Raw genomic sequence first — 19030 nt, forward strand, 5'->3', positions numbered from 1 at the left:
AGGTTTTGAAAAAGGAAAAGAAAAGAAAATAGAAAAGAAGAAAGTTTGAAAAGAACAAAAAAAATGTACTTGTGTTATATTTTGATGCGAAAAAGCCGTGCAACACTCCTCATTCGTCATCAAAGGAGTAGAAAAAGGCGTTGCAAAATCAGGGGCATATGATGTTTTTCCAAAGTGAGTCGGGTTTACATAATTTTTGCTTGATGTTGGCAAGCCAATTTCTTGTTAGGGTGTAGACGTTACTCATTTGTTGCAATAAGGTGATGATTTTCATGTTTTTCCAAAGTGGGTTGGGTTTACACAATTTTTGCATAATTTTGGGAAACCAATTTTCTTGTTAGGGTGTAGACGTTGCTCATTTGTTGTAATAAGTTGGGAGAAATGGAATTTTAGCAACTTCTTGATGTGTACCTCCACATTTTCCAAACTGGTGCTTGCACCAATCCCGTTTCGACCCGTCACCTAGCCCCGTTACAACCCTTGTTTCTCTTTATGAACATTTTCAATTTTTACATCTCGTGTATGGTCATGTAGGAGGAGATTCTACGTTAGATTGCGGGCATGTCTCACGAGTCGAGTAGTTGAGTGATTTTGGTTACTTTTTTGCACAAAAATCACCCGTTCTTCAAATGAGTGACAAGTGAAAACCGCGAGGAGTCAGTAGTCTAGGTCCTCTTAGTCATGGATCAACTTGGTCGAATATTAAGTGTGTCATATCTGTAACACCCCCATATACCAAGGAGCCTTAACAAGACCTTCCCCAGCATATAAGGGCATTACCATCTCGGTTGCTCGAGGACATTAATAATCAAAAGTCAATAAAAGAACGTTTAAGTTATATTACAAGCGATTAACAAAACTAATGATATAAAAGATACAACTCAATAACCACTATCAGCTACGTAAACTACTTCTGTCGTGACTCTTGATAGACTCGTCCCTCCAAGCACCCATCTATCATCCAAACAACAACTTGCTGAGACTGCCTGCTCACTATAGTGGATCACCACAGACACAATAGAAACAAACAACAAGACAAACCACACAAGGTCAGCAACTGAGGGAGCAAACATATAAAACAGACACAACACAAGTATAACAACACACACACCACATCTCCTCCAACCAACCACCATCACTGACTGTCCACGGGACCAGCCCTGCCAATGGGGGACCGCAGCCATTCCCACCTAAGCCCCGCTCATCTATCCGAGCGATAAACCCATGTTCATTAATGTGCACATCCTCTCCCGTGGCGGGTTCCATGGAGGGCGAACTACGGGCGTGAAGCCACTCCCGCAAGTGACTCCACTAAGCCGAGGGAGCACCTCGAGAACCACAATCAAACAATCACAATCAGTTGTACCACAACAACGATTACCAAAAAAAACACAAGTCCAACCAACTACCACAACCAATCATGAATACTGACACTAAACCAACCAAACAACATCAACAGACTCTCTAGACAATCAATAGTACTAAGTAGGCGAACCTACCTTTAGCGAACCGCAATGATCCCGTGTCCAACAAGAAGATACCAATCAACCAAGCAAACCATCTATACAAACAGTACAACCATCTATCACTACTACTACAAACCTAACTGAAAACAATGGTGACGAAGATGATGACGATAACATACCTATTCATTGCAATCCGGCGTCATGACCGCTACCCGACTCAAGCATCCCATCCCCATGGTGTAAGCATCCTCAAAGAGCCTCAAGGTAAGGATTATGGTGAAGGAGAAGGGAGGTGGCGGCATCTAGGTTTAGGTAGAAAGTGCGGAAATGATTTGGGGTTTCACGGTTATCGATTTATAATTCCCCGCTGCAAACTCGTTACTCGATCGAGTAATTGACTTACTCGATCGAGTGACCCCTACTCGATCGAGCTCCCAAGCTACGCGATCGAGTAGCCTCAGCTAGATCGAGTACCACACAAACCAAAACTCACCACGTCACAAGTCATCACTCGTAAAGTTTCCCAAGGCCAAGATCAATGTCTAAGGTCAGCCAACGTCGGTCAACGGGTCCCTAAAAGGACGGGTATTACAGTCTTCCCCCCTTAAAAAGAACTTCGTCCCTGAAGTTCGACTCAACCTCTCCCGCAACACCAAGGCAAAGGAACCAAGGTAAACCCACCGTTTATCCGACACAAGTCAACCCTATCGTTTAAGAATACCATCCCACTATGTATGTTCATCAACCATCGTCATCATCTACCTTAGCACATAATACACAACACGACTCCCAGCGAATCTCTAACTTCCTTTTGAATCACCAAACACACATTGTCCACAAGAACAACTAGCTCGACTATCACTTGCACTCATTACATGATATTGCTCAAACGTAAACCAACACAACTATCAGAGTATACCTTCATCAATTACTTTCCAACAACTATTAGCTACAAAGCACTCAAAACAATGGTCCTATTAAAAACACATTATTCATTCCACTCTTATTACAATAATCACACAACACAATTCCACTAATAACAACTCCACTACTGCTACTAACATCCAATTCTCATGACAACATAATGAGCAACTAATTGAAAATAAGATATAACAACATGCTATTCTATTCAACAATTATAAATTGCTACTCAATTACACAATAACCACTACAAAGTAATCCAAGCGATCATTTAAAATACTACCAAATGTCATATAAATACCATAAAATTGTTATAAACACGTCATTTTCTACGCGACATTACTCTTCCCCTCTTAAAAGGAACTTCGTCCCCGAAGTTCACCCACAACATAGTTTTACAAAAGGCCAAGACGATTGAACATCATTCCATACTAACATTACTTAACAAATCACAAAGCACATTTTAACTCACGTCAACCATGACACTTCCTTGACATTACGTAAACATGACTCATATGATATATATGTATGAAACTATTAGCAAAGTGAATAACACAACTGAACATTTCCTCATCAACTATCAGACATAGCATGAATTATCTCCTTATACGACCATACCAAATATGCGACAAGAATCATAATCATTGTACACTACGTTACCTGAAGCAATTTGATTTACCATATGAACTTACATAAATATCATCGAACACTGTATAAATCATACAAATATGCACACTGTATAACTGCCGTTGAGATAATACTACGATATAATATACTCATAGCAAGAAATATTGTAACAACAACCACCGAAATGGGAATGCAAACGAATGTTGAAACGAAATAAAGCTGTAATAGTGTTACTTGATCGAGTTCGAAAGACACTCGATCGAGCTGGACTTACTCGATCGAGTTCGTCAGTTACTCGATCGAGTTGGCTGAGATCATAATACTCCCCAGATGTCACCGCTGCAGTTACTCGATCGAGTGAGGGGCACTCGATCGAGTAGCCACGGGTCATATCCTCCTCAACTCGTCACTTGCAAGGTCTAAATCAAAAAATACACGAGTCGAAAACGTGTTTCCGACAACAAAATCCTGCACCAAAGTCTGAAAAACATACAAAGTACGGCCTTATGGCCACAATACAAACCAATGTCTAAAGAAAAGTACCACCAACCAAGTACCAACAACCACAAAACATCAACCGAGTACGAAACATGACAAATCCATGAGAAAAAGTGTATATAAAACAAGACCAACAAATCAAACATCACTCTCTGGCCTGCTCCTCCATCTCCTCATCATCACCACCGCCTCCGGACGTGCCTGCTCCAGCTATATCCCCACCTGCGACACCACCAACACTGGAATGTGCTCCCACACGCCATGGGGCCAAGCAACCGTGGGGGTAACTCTGAGGCGCTCCCCAAGTAGACCGCTCCACGCCAAAGGAATGGAAGACTCCGCTATCATCTCAAACGCCTCTCCACCACACCGACTGCGCCGCCTCGATCCCGATGCCCTGTACATGCGCCATCTCATGGAGGTTTTGGAGTGTCAAGGTAGCAGACACTCTCTCCGTGAGCTCACACACTCTCATCTCAGGGCTGAAGAAGGGAGGGTAACTAGGAAACTGGTACTGTGGAGGCACATGCTACTCTGGATGGGTCTCAGCCACCCTCTCCCTTACCCGTCGTGGTCCTCTCCCCACCCTAGGCTGCCTATCCTCGGGTCTAGACTGATCCCCCTTCGTCGGCTCAGGCATCACCTCCAAGATATCCGGGTCAATGAGGTAAAGCTGCCTCTCAGGAACCTCCTCATCCTCATCATCAGAATCGGCAGCCACTACTGCCGCCGGTAAAGGCTCGGTCACGGGAAGGTGCTCGGGAGCAGGTATCCTCATCCAACTCATTCCCCAAACTCTCCATGCTAACCCACCATCCTCCAAAGTCCTCAACCACTTGGTGTCAAGAAAGTACTCTTGGTCCAAGGTAGGCACCGTCGGGGTCAAGCGTGTATAGGCCGAGGAGGCCTGAAAGGTGGTCAGCCTCTCCACCAACCGAGTGGCAATAGCACCACAGCTCAGGAAACGAGTGTTAGAAGAGGCCATTAAGGCCAAGCTAGCACACACTATGTCCGGGGCACTAAAGGTGACTCTCTGAGATCGGGTGGGGTTAAGGTACAACGCAAGCAATATCACCTCGTGTGAGTTAAGCTTACTCACATCTCTTCGCTCATAAAGCAAACAGGTCAAAGCACGAAGAAAGATCTTTATGGTGACATGTTGAACATCATTAATCAACATGTTGCTAGAGGTGGGGGCGGGTTTGCCGGTAAAGCAAGGCATAAGGCTACTAGCTCCACACTCGGTCGGGATGTTCCTAAGAGCTCCCTTCACAGGTCTAGCAAGGCCGAGGTGAGTGGTAAACATGTCTTTTATATAGTCATTTTAGGCCTTTTATGCACGTATTTTTATGCTATTATCGTAGTTTATGCTACGAAATGCCCCGAATATGCTACTTTGGTTTGTTTTGTCTTATTTGCAGGAATGAACCAGAGCGTAATGAAATCAAGCCTTTTACCATCCGTTTAGCATGCATTTGGAGGAAGAGTGAATTTGGAGCGGGAATGTAGCTATTTTGAGATGCGCAAAGAAAAAAGATAGCTAGGCGAGCAAAGGAAGAACTTCAAATTGCTAGTGCCTACTTTGAAGAGCCATATCTCGAGTTCTACAACCGATATTCAGGTTATTCGAATTGGATATGAAATCTTGTCCTCTTAGCTTTCCAACGCCATCGGAATCGCCCTGTTTGCCCAAGTAACGAAGAAAAGGCAGCCATTTGAAGTTCAGTGCGCAAAGTAGGAAATTGTTGCTGGAAGTACTCGATCGAGTACAATTATGCTCGATCGAGTCCTTTTTCTACTCGATCGAGTAGTTGCATTTTAGGATTTACTCGATCGTGTAGATTTTCTACTCGATCGAGTGGTTTAAGCTTTAGTTTACTCGATCGAGTGGTTTTAAATCACTCGATCGAGTGGATTCTCTTACGGGCTTGGGTTTTTTGCTTTATTTCGTCATTAGGGTTAATAAACTCGTCTCCTCTATAAATAGGAAGACGATAGAACATGTTTTGGGGGTTCGGACGCTGCTTTTCCCTGTTACTTTGTTCTTCTCTATTTCCGGACCATTAATTCTGTAATTTAATCTTTCCCTTTACTCTTATTTAATGCTTATTCCTTCTTTATCTCTCCCTTTTGTTGTTGTTCTCTACTTAATTATGAATAGCTAATTTGCATGCTAGGATTAGGGAATCTATAGCATAGATGGACTAATATGTTTTAGATCTGGAATTGGTATTTGTAGAATTGCCTCATAGTTGTTTTAATTGTTACATCTAGTGAATCGACCGGCCGGAGACTAGCTAGATAACTTGGGAATTTCTGACCTAGATCGAAAGATTGGAAGGGAATAGACCTAATTATGAACAATAGACTACCCTAGTGGACCGAAAGGACCTAGAGTTATTTAGGCATTAGATTACTCTAATGAGGGCGAAAGTTAAGTTAGAAGTAATCTAGGGCGAATAGAGACCGAAAGGAGATATTCACTGCCCTTCTATGAGTACCCAGACCGGACCTTAGCTATTTTAGACCGTCATAGCTGTAGTGACCCGAAATCCTAGTATCTTTCTCTCCTATTACTCTGCTCTTATTTTCTCGTACTCTTTCTCTCTTTGCTTTAGATTAGTTTTAGATTAATTACAATCAATCAACCGCCGTTACTCACAGACTAAAATTAGACAGATAAATCTCATTTTGCCTCCCTGTGGAGATCGACCCTACTTACCGCTAGCTTCCGTTAGTTGTACTTAGGTTTATTTTTGATACTGCGACGACCGGTATCAAATTTTGGCGCCGTTGTCGGGGAGGCAGCGCAGTTTATTTCTTGTCTGGGTGACCTTCAGTTCCTTGAGACCGTTCTTATGTCTTCCGTTCTCAGATTTCCGCAGGATGAGAACAAAAGCTTTGGTGCTTATATAGACAGGTTGGAGGAGTTTCTCGAACCAAGACGAGGAATTCTTTCGGGACTCCAAATATGCCAGTCTATCATCAAGGGAATGAATGTCCCTACGCGAGCATACCTCGAGGCTAAAGGTAAGGGGGATTTTGATGGACTCCCCACAAAAGAGGTATTAGAATTTTTTAATTGGTTTTCTTTCAAACTGTTAAACCCAATTTCTCTCTTCATGTTGACTCAGACGAGGGGATGGGTGAGACTTTAGAGACCAATCTAGAGGATGCCATAATTTTTTACGGAGACATAGAGGAGACTTCTAGCATGGTTCACAATCCCTTCTATAGGGAAAATCTAGAACCCCTTTATGATTCTTTCACAGACAGTGAGGACGACTGGGAGGGTTTCTTTGAGAACTTCCCTACTGACGAGTCTAGCGCTAGGGGGAGTGAGGAGGTAGATTTAGACAGTCTTGAGGTCATATGGGATAATTATGACAATGTAGATGAGCCTATTATAGAGGACCCGATTGACCCAATTGACTTTACATCCCCATGCATCTGGGATGATTATCCACCTTCTCTTTTAGCTGGCCAGATTCCTCCACCTCACAGTTTTTACCCGTCTGAGCATTTAAATTCTACTCGCGTTATTTTTGAGTCAAATGCTACAGAGCTCCTTTATTTACCACCTGTGGTTAATTTGAGCTTTTATATTCCGCCCTTAGCTGGAGGGCAGAATTATTTTATGAATGATTTTGGGAGCTGTCATAGGAAATTCGTTAGGCTTAAACGATTTTGCATTTCAATTTCCTATGCTATTACTATATTATGGTACTACTTACAGTTTTGTGTAGCACATGCGCAGCTATTTGACAGGTTGGTGCGAGCTTTGAGTTGCTTTGATTGGGTTCAATTAGAGTAGTTGGCTGAAAAAGAAGGTCGAGCTGGGACCTGTCTGAAACTAGCGCTACCCGGGAGGCAACCCGGAGATTTATTTTTAGTTGTTTTTCAAACATTGCATTTTATTTCAGTTGTGTGTAATAATTGGTCTTCGTACCATAGACTATATCAGTATGCTTGCTTTGTTAGTTTTGCGGGCTGTTTTTATTGCGTCTTTTGCAGGAATATACTAAGGATCACTCGATCGAGAGCTTTTGCTGCTGAAATCACTCGATCGAGTACTTTCATTCTACTCGATCGAGTACCTGTAAAAAAAAAAAAAAAAAAAAAAAAAAAAATCTACTCGGTCGACCACTATTCCTCTCGATCGAGCTGTTTTGGACGCCCATTGCTTGGATTAGCTTCTTGTGACGATGTTTCGGAGCTATTAGTGACCTCCCACGTTGTTGGCTGGTTTGGGGAGGTCCCTTATTCGCGCAATCTTGTGAGCTTTCCGTATTTACTCTCTTTCTCTTTTAGTTTGCATTTCCTTTCCATGTTTTGGTACAATGAGGGCATTGTACGGTTTGGTTTGGGGAGGTTATGCATCCATATCTGTGTCTGCATCTTGTTTTTATTGCATTTCTGTTATCACGTTTAATTTCCGTTTGCATTGTTGTTTATTTTCATAAAAATCAAAAATCTCATAAAAATTGAAAAATTTCAAAAATTCAAAAAATATTCACGTTTATTTTTGCATATAGGTTGAATCGGAACGGTAGATTTCCGTGATGAAATTGCACTTTAACTTGTCTTTTTACTTGAGCCTTGCACTTTATTGACAGTTATTAGCCGAGTCTTGCGCATATCTACGAGTTTTTGTTCAAATATAGCTGACCGTGTAGACTTGACCTGATAAATTGGCAACCTACTCTACAATTTCTGAGTTTTAGAGCCTTATAACTGGTGACATTCATGACCGGTTCATGTAGGAATTGAGAGTAGTACTCCTTGCATAGCATGTTCATTATTTTTGCACTTTTATGACATTCGATTTCTTGTCAAATGCATACATTCGGGTTTGTGGTCGGTGTCACATGCAGGGAGGTGCTTACAAATCCCCCTTCTTACATTTTTCACCCATTTAGCTCCACTTAAGCCAAATCTTGCCTTTTTGACCCATTAGCTACATCCAAAACTGAGCCTGCCTAGTCAAGCTAGTTTAGTTTGTCTTTTGTGGTATATTTTTCCGTCTGCAGTTTGGCCCGTGTTACTTTGTTTGGAGTTGGTGTAAATAAAGGAGGGAGGAAAGAAAAGAAAAGAAGAAAAAAAAAGAGTTAAAAATGAAAAAAAAAAAAAAAAAAAAAAAAAAAAGAGAGAGATTTACGTGAAAAGAAAAAAAAAAGAAAAGAAATCAAAAATCACGTTTTACAGCAGAAACCAAGGGAAGAAAAAGTTTGGAAATTTTGTTGCCTGGTTGTTTTTTCGAGACCGTATATGCTTTACCCTTATCCTGTGACGGTCTCACTCCTCCGTCTTATTCCATATCATTTTGAGGAGATTGTGTATTGGGTAGTGAGTTTTGTGCCAGAGAAGGGCACTTGTGTTTATTTTACAGTCAGTTGAGATTCGGATGGTCTTATATGGCCTTGTTTAGGAACTAGCTTGACGCTTTACCTTCACATTTCCATAATTTGTTTTGCCTTTTCTCACCTGAACCTCACTTTCCCATATCATTTGTAAGCCCTCAGCTGTGACGGACATTGTTGGTTGGAATGTATGTGTAGTACTTGAATCGTCTATCATTTTTGTTGCATGCATGTTATGTAGGTCGCAGTCCAGGTGAGTGACTGTTTTCTCTTTCTCTCTTATACATATACTTTCACCCTTTGCTTCATGTGAGAAGAGTGACCATGTGAGAGTCCGATTTTGTCGGTCTTGCAGGGTCGATAGGTCAGCTTTATTTATGGACATCTTATAATTCGTTTGCGTAATGACCATTGTAGCTGTAACTGTTGATTTTAGTTTGCATTAAACTGGTTAAAGTAGACAAGTAATAGCTAGCTCTGAGTTATCTTTTCCGTTCCATTAGTTTGCATTTAGTTTACTCGAGGACGAGTAAAGGTTTGGTTTGGGGAGATTTGATACGTGCATTTTATATAGTCCTTTTAGGCCTTTTATGCACGTATTTCTATGCTATTATCGTAGTTTATGCTACGAAATGCCCCGAATATGCTACTTTGGTTTGTTTTGTCTTATTTGCAGGAATGAACCAGAAAGTAGTGAAATAAAGCCTTTTACCGTCCGTTTAGCATGCATTTGGAAGAAGAGTGAATTTGGAGCGGAAATGTAGCTATTTTGAGATGCGCAAAGAAGAAAGATAGCTAGGCGAGCAAAGGAAGAACTTCAAATTGCTAGTGCCTACTTTGAAGAGCCATATCTCGCGTTCTACAACCGATATTCAGGTGATTCCAATTGGAGATGAAAGCTTGTCCTCTTAGCTTTCCAACGCCACCAAAATCACCCTATTTTCCCAAGTAACGAAGAAAAGGCAGCCGTTTGAAGTTCAGTGCGCAAAGCAGGAAATTGTTGCTGGAAAGTACTCGAATCGAGTACAATTATGCTCGATCGAGTCCTTTTTCTACTCGATCGAGTAGATTTTCTACTCGATCAAGTGGTTTAAGCTTTAGTTTACTCGATCGAGTGGTTTTAAATCACTCGATCGAGTGGATTCTCTTACGGGCTTGGGTTTTTTGCTTTATTTCGTCATTAGGTTTAATAAACTCGTCTCCTCTATAAATAGGAAGACGATAGAACATGTTTAGGGGGTTCGGACGCTGCTTTTCCCTGTTACTTTGTTCTTCTCTATTTCCGGACCATTAATTCTGTAATTTAATCTTTCCCTTTACTCTTATTTAATGCTTATTCCTTCTTTATCTCTCCCTTTTGTTGTTGTTCTCTACTTAATTATGAATAGCTAATTTGCATGCTAGGATTAGGGAATCTATAGCATAGATGGACTAATATGTTTTAGATCTGGAATTGGTATTAGTAGAATTGCCTCATAGTTGTTTTAATTGTTACATCTAGCAAATCGACCGGCCGGAGACTAGCTAGATAACTTGGGAATTTCTGACCTAGATCGAAAGATTGGAAGGGAATAGACCTAATTATGAACAATAGACTACCCTAGTGGACCGAAAGGACCTAGAGTTATTTAGGCATTAGATTACTCTAATGAGGGCGAAAGTTAAGTTAGAAGTAATCTAGGGTGAATAGAGACCGAAAGGAGATATTCACTGCCCTTCTATGAGTACCCAGACCGGACCTTAGCTATTTTAGACCGTCATAGCTGTAGTGACCCGAAATCCTTGTATCTTTCTCTCCTATTACTCTGCTCTTATTTTCTCGTACTCTTTCTCTCTTTGCTTTAGATTAGTTTTAGATTAATTACAATCAATCAACCCCCGTTACTCACAGACTAAAATTAGACAGATAAATCTCATTTTGCCTCCCTGTGGAGATCAACCCTACTTACCGCTAGCTTCCGTTAGTTGTACTTAGGTTTATTTTTGATACTGCGACGACCGGTATCAATGTCCATGGTCAGAAAGAAACTGGTGTTCATGAGGCGAAACTCGACGGTTTGTTCCACCGCATCATACTTGAAGGAACTCATGAACTCTAGAGTCAGAAAGGCATAAGAGTGTTTCCGAAGACGGTACAACCCGGTCATACCCAAGGTCTCAAAGATGTGCCTCACATTAGTCTCAATCCCCGGGTCAGTCAAGAGGGTGGTATCGATGCAACGGGTGTGTGACACCCCCATACTCCAAGTGCCTTACCAGGACCACTTAAGGTATGAGAACGTCACCATCTCGGTTCCCCGGGGCAATGATAATCAAAGGACAATAAAGAAACATACTTAAATAGTTATAAAGTTTAAAGTGATTACATGCTAACTCCAAAACTGCTAAAAAGAACTACAAAGTTCTCAAAATTGTCTACTGACAAAATACTATCAAGTGTCAAACACAACGGAAGACTTCTAAACTGCAACGTGGTTACTCATCCCAGCTATCCCATACGCATCGTCTCATACCTGCTCAATAACTGCTCACCACCCCCGAATGAAACACCACGGTTTTTAAAACATTTAAACGGGGTCAGTACTAATTACATAAAACAAATACCATAAAGGAACAATATCACAAACAGCACTGACAGCTCAACAAACCCCAGTCTCCATCTCCAATCTCCACACAACTGACTACACACTAAAGTGTGTAGCCCTGCCAGAGTACCCATCGCAACAAGTACTCCACGCCGCCAGTGGGGGACCGCAGCCGTACCCACCAAATCCCCGCTCATCTCCATTGAGCGATAAACCCATGTTCATTAATGTGCACATCCCTCTTATGGAGGGTTCCACAGGAGGTAAATCAAGGGCGTGACGCCACTCCCGCAAGTGACTCCACTCAGCCAGGGACGCACCCCGAAGATCACAGACAGATAAACAGTAACCACAACACAAAATCAACAACCGTCTGAATCAATCAATAATACGAAATCACAACCGTCTGAATCAATCAACAATCACTAACTACAGCACAATCACCACACATTATGTAATCAATACTGAGTAGGGAAACCCTACCTGGAACAGAAATCACCAAGATCATCACAATCAGCTAATCAACGTCGCCCTTCACTGAAATTACTTCCTATCAAACATACAATCATACAATCACAACCACAACCACATATAAACTAAACACCCAAATCACCCAATTAGGGTTTAACCAACTTTAACAAAACACTATAAAACTTATATGAAAAGCTTACCCTCGACACAAGGATCACAACGGCGTAAAGAACAAGATGATCCGACTCTCCTAGCCTTGGGGATTTGCTTATGATGCGATGAATCAACTTACGTAACTCCTTTCTTCTCAATTAGGTTTTTAGATTTGTTAAAAAGGTTTAAGAAAAGTGACGGTAAACATTATATATTAATCTCGCATCATTAACAAAACCCGTCAAAACTCAGCCCGTAAACTAACTTACTCGATCGAGTGCCACACATACTCGATCGAGTACCCATCAGACAGACTACTGTTTCGTATAAAAACATACTTACTCGACAGAGTAAGCCCCACTCGATAGAGTACCCATAGACATAGAAAACCGTAGTATTACAGGGTGGGTCTCATGCGACGTCTCTGCAAAGCAACAAAAGCATCTCTTTGCGTAAAGTACGCAAAGACAACAGAAGGGTACTCAGGCACCGCTGGGACCGTAGGTCCCCCACTCCCCTCACCTACCTCGGGCTCAGAAGCCCTCCCCCTCTTACTTTGACGGGTTCCGACAGTTGGTCTCGACATCTGTTTTGTAACACACATCTTAGATACACAAACAACATGTACTTGCAAACATATGAACTTTCATGTATAGCCATGGAAAAGAATTACTATGTACACACTTTCACCAAATAGTCCAGAAATTTGCAATTATAAACTCTTAAATAATTGTCAGACGGTCTCACAGCTACAACATTATGGCCAAGTACAACATCAATTAGCAACCCAACTACAAATTTAAATGATTAAACTTCCAAAATAATTCCACAATTAGACATGTTTAGTGTTGATTTTGATGAATTTCAGTTTGGGCCACTTTTAAGACGAAATTTTAAGGCAAAATTTTGAGCAAAATTCATCAAAATCAACACTAAACATGATACCCATAACATACATTACTCAATTTTCCTCTTTTCATATGCAAAAGACAATCAAAAATCAATGTAAAATCCCAAACCCTAGAAAATTCCATTCATACAAACCCCCAATTTGATTCGATTTTTGTATATCTAGCATCAATACTCCACAAATCAAAGCAAGTAAATCATGTGACAACAATTATAAGCAAGATTCTACACATATAAATCGAATTTTCAGCAAACACCAACAACCTACATGCTTCTAATCAATTAAAAACATAGAAATAGGATGAACATTCTTACCTTGAATGTTTATCAAGGAAAAAGGATGAATGAAGCAAGGAAAATACAAGATTCAAGCACCAACACAAGGATGAAAGCAAAAGAGAGAGATATGGAGGACTTATGGTTTAGATGAAATAGGAAATAAGAAGAAAAGAAGATGGGAAAGGGTATAAGAATCCCGCAAATCCCCGGTACTGTTCACTTACTCGATCGAGTAAGTGGGTTACTCGATCGAGTGGCCTCTACTCGATCGAGTTGGAGCTACTCGGTTGAGTTTCCACTTGCAGATCCAACTTTTTCGGTGTTATAGCTTCCTAACTAGATCGAATGAGGTCTACTCGGTGGAGTAGATACTCTTACTCGGTCGGGCAAGATTAAGAATAAGGTCGACTGTTACGAGTTTGGTTAACGGTTCCTGCAAAACAACAACTCGTGTCGATTTCAAAATAAGTTCGAAAATCGCCACAGATTATTATATTCATTCACAACGCATTACTACTACTTAAATGCAACGCAACGGTTTCATTCTACCGAGATACATATTACTTCACTCTATAACGAACTTTACGCAAAACGATTTACTACACCATTAACTTATTCATATATACATTCGACGCATCACTTTACTTCTAATCACGCATTTGCAACTTCCAACAATACAACTTATACTTATACTATCGTAGTCATTCATCTAACATTAAACCATCACGTACCATCCAAGTTTGTTAACAATTTAATTAAGTCACCACAAATTATCAACTAGATTACTCAACTTAACTATGCCATATCATAAAAGTACTCAACCATTCATTCTTTGTAATTCTAATTATCACTTGATAAGTTCTACCACCCAACATAAAATGTACCATCCCTTGACGTAATTACACGCATACTAAGACTTACAACTCCTTATTATCACACATTCAAGATTCGCAATCCCTTTATGAACTAGCACGCATAGAAAGATTTAGAAAACATTACTATCGCCATATCACACAACACTGTCACGTACTATAAACACTTCATGCTTCCACTACTTCCATACACGCTTCTTGTAATACTCCGTATTTATGAGTCTTTGGGTACTCTATCGAGTAGGCCTTACTCTGTCGAGTAAGGGTAAGTTGCATTTTAAAATAGTTTCTGACCTGTTGGGTACTCGATCGAGTACCTAGGATACTCGATCGAGTAAGAGGGTACTCGATCGAGTACCTTAGATACTCAATCGAGTAGCCGGTTTACGGGGAGTTTTTCTCGGGTTTTGTTAATTATGCGATTAAGATATATAACCTTTTCCGTCATCATTCTAAACACTTTTGCAAAATCTAATTTACTGTCAAAGAGAGAAAGCAAGTACGTTCATCATCTTAATCGCATTGTTAGCAAATCCCGGAGTTTGGAAGGTCGGTTTTCATCGTTTGTTATACCGTTGAGATCCTTGCGTCAAGGGTAAGATCTATGTACCCTTTTTGTTGTCTTTCCTTTAAGTTGGTTAAACCCTAATCTAGGGATTTGGGGGTTTTTGAGTAGATTGTGATTTGGTAGCATTTGTATGTTGTATGATAGGAGGAGGTTTCGTAGAAGAAGCTTTTTGATACAAATGTTTGTAGAGACCGTCGATAGTTGTGCTTTCCGGGTAGGATTTCTACTCGTATTAGTCCCATAATGGGATGATTGTTGATGTGTTGTGATTGATTGAATAATATAGTAATTGTATTGTGACGGTTTGTTGATTGTGATTGTTTGTCTCTCGGTTCTCGGCGTGTCCTCTACCTGAGTGGGGTCACTGCGGGAGTGGCTTCACGCCCTAGTTTCGCCCTTCGTGGAACCCGCCACGGAAGGGGATGTGCACATTAATGGACGGGGTTATCGCTCATTATGAGGAGCGGGGATTTGGTGGGTACGGCCGCGGTCCCCCATGGCGGGGTGGGTCCAGTGGACGGTCGGTGATTGAGATTGTTGGGATTGGTGTGGTTGTGTGTGTGTGACGGTTAAGTTATCTGTTTATCTTATTGTTGATATATTGAGTTGTGTGATTAGATCGACCCGGTTGTTGTTTTGTAAACTGCGGTGATCCATTCGGGGATGGTGAGCAGAATTGAGCGAGTTTGAGTTGAGTCATCGGGATAGCTGGGATGTGCCACCGTCTTACGATAGAAGTCTTCCGCTGTAGTCTTTTAGTTTTATGACATTTCAGTATTTCAGTAGACAGTTGGTTTTAAGAACTTGTACCCGTATTTTGGGATTTTGTTTCAGTTGTACTTTTCACTAAAGTTATATCATTTAAGTTGTTTCATTATTGTCTTATGAATATCATGCCTCGGGTAACCGAGATGGTAATATCTTCATACTTGAGTGGTCCTGGTAAGGCACTTGGAGTATGGGGGTGTTACAAATGGTATCAGAGCGACGATCCTGAAACCTGTAACCAATGAAACTAATGAACATAGGGAGTCAATTAAAATGAACCCGGGGTAAAGGTTGTAGGAGCTAATTCAAAGGCTTGGGAGACGTCCTGAAGTCGCGAACTCGCCCTACAATTTTGAACCGGTCACATGGGGGGGGGGTGTATGTCAAGGTCGTATGCGTTGTTTGGTTAGCTTGTGTGTGAATGTGATGAAGTGTGTGTAACCGTTGGATGTTTGTAGTAGAAAGTTGAGAATATGAAAGAAAGGTTGATGATATATGTAGAACTGTTGTTGGAATGAGAAACATGATGGATGTTTACAATGTGGCGTTTCATAATATGATATAATGATTTCGTAGATCGTATGAAAAGATGCGTAGCATTATATGCTTAGTTATGATATAACGTTGGTTTTATAAAGTTTTTAGCATGTTAGCATATGATATAGCATGCGGGTAGCGTTTCTGAGTTAGCATGACTCGATCGAGTGGGACTGACTTGATCGGGTGCGGTTTTGACGATTTTGAGTCCAGAATCATGTTTTTGGGCACTCGATCGAGTACCTCGGGCACTCGATCGAGTAGGGGGTCACTCGATCGAGTAGCCTGTTACTCGATCGAGTATGTTTGGGAACTCGATCGAGTAGGGTCCGGGCAGCTTGTTTTCTTGTTTTGAGGTTTTGGCGCGTATGTTTATATCCACCCCTTTTTCTGTTATAGTTTCAAGATACCGCCCAAGAAGAATGCGTTGTATGCGAGAGCTGAGCTTATGAACATAGATGACATCGTTAAGATGTTGGAGCATCAGGATGCTCTTACTGAGGCTTTAAAGACTGTGGGGAAAGATAAGGATAAGGATAAGGAGAAAGAGGTTGATCACTCCAAAATCAGCCTCTATATAGCGAGGTTTAACCCGAAAGAGTACAAGGGAGTTAGGGAGCCGAACCTTCTTGATAGCTGGCTTAGAGAGATGGAGAACATATTAGATTTGGTTCACTGTCCTGATGAGATGAGAGTGGAACATGCTGCGTTCTATCTGAGGGAGGCAACTGGCAAGTGGTGGGATACGGTGAAAGTGAGTGCTAAGGAGTTATATGCGAACCAAGGTTTACCTGTTATACCTTGGGAAGAGTTTCGTAGGGCTATGAGAAAAGAGTTTGTACCGGAGCATGTGAGGAGTAAGTTGAGAGAAGAGTTTGACAGTTTTAAGATGACCGCTGAGATGTCTGTGGCCGAGTACTACAGCGATTCAATGAGAAGTCTAGGTATCCGAGGATATGGGTTTGAATGAGGAGAATGCGCCGAGGTTTGAGAGGGGTTGACCCCTAAGATTATGGATAAGTTACCCGTGGGAGTACTTACTGATGTTAAGGAAGCTTATGAGAGGGCTGGGAGAGCTGAGAGGTTGGTGGAGATGGCTCAGGAGAGGTTAGGTGGCGAGAAAAGGAAGTCTGAGAGCGAGGTTGGTGGCCAATCTAATCACAAGAAAGGCAACCACAATCAGTCTAGAAAGTTTTCTTCTGGGTCAGGGTTCAGTGCTGGGGCTTCCTTTGGGCGTGGCCGTGGAAGTGTTAGTGGTAGTTGGGGAGTGACCTGCTATAGTTGTGGTGGTGTAGGTCACAAGAGACATGAGTGCACAAGTGCACCGGAACTTTCCGCAGACCGCGCAGAGCTATGCGAGAAATAGACCGACTGGATCATGGGCAAACCGGGGAAGTCAGAGCTATCAGAGTGGAGGTAACCGCAACGGCGGTAATTCTTATCAGAAACCACCGACGAACAACAACAACAACAACAATCAGGGATCGGGTGCTAAGCCGACCACATCAGCCAGTACTGTCCAGGGAGGTGGACAGAAGACCAGTGGAAAGTTGTTCATGATGGACAAGAAAGCAGCTGAGGAGGATGCACATGTTATCACCGGTACTTTTCTTGTTAATGGTATTCATACCTTTGTTTTGTTTGATTCGGGGGCTTCTCAGTCGTTTGTATCTTCGAGTCATGTTAAACGGTTGGGTTTGAGGGTGTGTGAGTCTGTTAGTGAGCAAGTTTTTATACCTTCGGGTGAGTCTGTATCTTGTGGGAGGTTATATAGGGATTTACCTATGATAGTTGGGCAAGTTGATTTCCCTGTAGACTTGCTAGAGTTTCCTTTTGACGGTTTTGAGATGATAGTTGGAATGGATTGGCTGGGAAAGTATAAAGCTAAGATAGACTGCCATCAAAAGAAAGTGTCTTTAAGAGGTCCTAAGGGTGTTAGTGTGTCTTATCGTGGGTTTCTAGTCAAACCCAAAGTTAAGTTGATTGCAGCTGTCACTTTGAAGTCTTACCTAAGGAAGGGATGTCCTTTGATCTTGTGCCATGTGAGAGATGACCGGATAGAGAGTCCGACAGTTGATCAGATACCGGTGGTGGGAGAGTTTGCAGATGTTTTTCCATAGGAGATTCCGGGGTTGCCACCGAAGAGGGAGATAGATTTCACCGTTGAGTTGAAACCGGGGACGGGGCCAATCTCTAAGGCACCGTACCGTATGGGTCCTAAAGAGATGGAGGAGCTCAGAAACTTAGATGATCGATAGAGAAGGGATACATTAGACCTAGTGTATCGCCGTGGGGAGCACCAGTTCTTTTCGTGAAGAAGAAGGATGGGAGTTTGAGGTTGTGCATAGATTACAGGGAGCTGAACCGAGTGACGGTGAAGAACAAGTATCCTTTGCCAAGGATAGATGACCTGTTTGATCAGTTGAGTGGTGCATCAGTCTTTTCCAAGATTGATTTGAGGTCGGGGTACCATCAGGTGAAGATTAGAGAGGTGGACATACCAAAGACAGCTTTCACGTCGAGGTATGGCCATTATGAGTATGTAATGATGCCGTTTGGGTTATCTAATGCACCGGCTGTGTTTATGGATTTGATGAACAGAATCTTCAGACAGTTTTTGGACAAGTTTGTGGTGGTATTTATCGATGACATCTTAGTCTACTCTAAGATTAAGGAGGAGCATGAGGAGCATCTGAGGATCGTGTTGCAAACTTTGAGGGAGCATGAGTTGTATGCTAAGCTATCCAAGTGTGAGTTCTGGTTAGAAAAAGTTGCTTTTCTGGGGCATGTGATCTCTAAGGAGGGAGTAGCTGTGGATCCGGTGAAGATTGAGGCAGTGACAAAGTGGGAAGCACCAAAGAATGTTGCTGAGATCAGGAGTTTTCTGGGTTTAGCTGGGTACTACAGACGGTTCCTGAAAGATTTCTCCAAGATAGCTAGACCTATGACAGCGTTGATGAGGAAAGAGAACAGGTTTCGTTGGGATGAGAGTTGTGAGACGGCATTCTAAACATTA

The sequence above is a fragment of the Silene latifolia genome, chromosome X (genome assembly GCF_048544455.1).
Source record: "Silene latifolia isolate original U9 population chromosome X, ASM4854445v1, whole genome shotgun sequence".
NCBI classification, from domain to species: Eukaryota; Viridiplantae; Streptophyta; class Magnoliopsida; order Caryophyllales; family Caryophyllaceae; genus Silene; species Silene latifolia.